The sequence below is a fragment of the Tupaia chinensis genome, unplaced genomic scaffold (genome assembly GCF_000334495.1).
Source record: "Tupaia chinensis unplaced genomic scaffold, TupChi_1.0 Scaffold000135_1, whole genome shotgun sequence".
Taxonomy (NCBI): Eukaryota; Metazoa; Chordata; class Mammalia; order Scandentia; family Tupaiidae; genus Tupaia; species Tupaia belangeri.
Window position 1 is genome coordinate 1,197,075 of NW_006159604.1, and position 2,863 is coordinate 1,199,937.

The window sequence follows — 2,863 nt, forward strand, 5'->3', positions numbered from 1 at the left end:
TAATGGTTACATCACTGGACTCCCATATAGTCAACAGTGGTTCGAGTCCTGGACCTAGCAACTTAACACTCATGCCAGGCGTGCATATGTGTGTGTGCCCAAGATCCCGAGAGGAGAATGGAGGAGAAGGGATTGAAGCATGGCTATCCCCCCCGGGAGGTGATGTCTCACTTTCTGTCTCTCTGTCTCTCTCACAAGGACACCCACTCTATAGCAAAAATCTCACTAAAACAAAACAAAACAAAAAGAAACCCATGACAGTAGCACATAGATGGAGTCACCTGGAGCTTTAGAAGCCATACATGGGTATCTGAGGTTTGACAATGGCCAAGAACAAATTTAGAGGTCAGAAGTCTAGGACTATATTTCACAGTCAGTCAAATAAACACTTCAGGGTCAAAAACAATGCAAAACCAGTTACTACAAATCTTAAGAGGATTAACATCATGAGTGATGAAAAAGTTAAGAGTGTGAATAAAGGTTTTGTAAACATATGAAAAGAACTTGTATACTTTTCAATAGGCTTCTCTTGAAACTCTGCAGAAAGATCTGATTCTTCAGTGGCATCATGAAAATCAACCTGTAATGTTGATGAAGTTACAAGGTTAATGGCTCGGTTATAATACACTGATAATTTATCAAATTACCCCAAAAGTTCCCAAAAGTATTTTTTTTTAAAAAAAAAATACCCATGACAGTAAAGGGTTGTTAAGGAAATCAAGATGATTATTCTCACTAAAGTGTAACAAAATACTCCAATATTAAATGCAAAAAAAAATAAACAGCTGAAGAAAAATGAAGAAAAAAATACTGGATTTAAATACTAGCTCTGAAGTCAACATTTAAACTGCAAAAAAAGCCAAATTAAATTACCTTTCAAGACTTTTAAACCAGAATTCTCTAAATCAGTAATAACCAATCCATGGATAGATGGTGTAAGAGAAGGCTGAGTAGAGATCAATCTTCTCTCCTCTAGATACTGTCCGAGAAGACTAAATAGAGATCTCCAATGTTCAACTCCACTAGGCAGTAACAAATGCTCTCTGACGAGAGAGCTAATCTTCCTTCCCTGGTGGAGAGGTGTTAGAAGATGCAAGATAAACAGAAGATTCAAATAAGATCCAGAGTCTCACAGAATAAAACTGTCAATATCTCAGTAGAAAATTCTTCATCATAAAAAGAAACAGGGAACTATTGAACTGAATGAAAAAGTCAACAGATGCTGAGATTGAGAAGACAGTTAATTATCTAACAAAAATATTAAAGAAGTCATAATAACAATGTTTCAAAAGGAATTATGAACATGTTTAAGACAAATGAGAGGAAAAAATATTGTTAAAGAAGCAAAATATATGGAGAACCAAATGGAAAATTTAAAATTGTAATATACAGTAAAAAATAACAATTTTAAAAATCCAATAGATATACTCAAAAACTAAAGGGAGGGCACACAGATTAGAATCAATGAATTCAGTGGTAGAAAATATAAATTGCCAGTCATAACAACAGAAAAAAAAAACAGACTGGAAATAATAAAAAACAACAAAAAGCACAGAACAGATCCTCAATGACCTGTGAAACTTAAAAAAAAAATGTAGCTTTCATACTATTTGAGTTCCAGAAGAAGTGGAAGAAGAAAAATGGTTTCAAAAAATATTCAAAGAAAGAAATATTGGATCTAGAAGCTTTCAAAATTTGGGTAAACACATAAAGCTACAAAGATTTCCAAATTTGGGAAAAATATAAACCTACAGATTCAAGAAATTGCAAGATTCCTAAACATAACACCCCCCAATACACACTAAAACATATCATCAAGCTTCTGAAAATTAACAACAAAGATAAAACCTTGAAAGCAGCCAGAGATAAAAATCATATTAACTGTAAAACACCAAAGTAACAGTGGACATCTCAACAGAAAATATGGAGTCCAATAAAAAGGTAAGTGTAAAAATAAAAGAACTGTCATCCCCAAATACAATATCTAGTATAAATATCTTTAAGAAATGAGGAAGAATTCAAGACATTCTCAGAAAATGAAGAGTAGAAAAATGAAGAGATTGCATCACTAGCAGACCTATCTGAAAAGAATGGCTAAAGAAGTTTTCTAAACAGAGGGAAAATGATAAAAGTAGAGACTGTGAAACATTAGAAAAGAAAAATTAACACAGTAAGCAAAAATATTACTAAACACAGATTTCTCTTGAGATTTGTAAGTTACTTTGAATAATTGAAACAAAACAATTAATTATAATATATTGTGTGATTCTAAATACACATACAGGAAATATTCAAGGCAACTGAACTATAAATGACAGAAGGTAAAGGGAAATAAGGTTTCTATATTTCACTAAAACTGGTAAAATAATGATAACAATAGACCGTGATAAGCTATCCATATATGATAGGTCTTCGAATAGTTCATGAACAACTAGCATTATGGAAAAAGTATGCATGGATTTCAAACGTTTTGCATCAAAATATACTCATGATATAATTCTGCTTTTCCACAAACTTTTTGAAGTCCCCTTGTAAAATGTAGTATATCAAGCATATTAAAGAAATCTATATGAAAGTACGAAAAATAAACTGGTGGAATGAAAAGAGAGAAGGAAATGAAAACAAAAATGGGTCAATTAATCACATTAAATAACGCTCTGAATAGACCAATAAAACACAGATTACTATAATGGATTAAAACACATGACCCAACTATGTGCCAGAGATTGACTTCAAATACAGTTAGATTGTCAGGTTTAATGTGAAAGAATGGAAAATTTTGTACTATGCAAACACTAATTAAAAGAAGTAAGATGTGACTTGATTAACATCCTATAAGTAAATTTAAGAGCAAAAATGACCA

At 32.0% G+C, this 2,863-nt stretch overlaps 1 pseudogene; it reads left to right on the forward strand.

Annotated features, from left to right (window-relative positions):
- The first annotated feature begins 323 nt into the window (after positions 1-323).
- On the forward strand, positions 324-623 carry LOC102494313 (uncharacterized protein C8orf59 homolog; annotated as a pseudogene).
- The last annotated feature ends 2,240 nt before the right edge of the window (positions 624-2,863 follow it).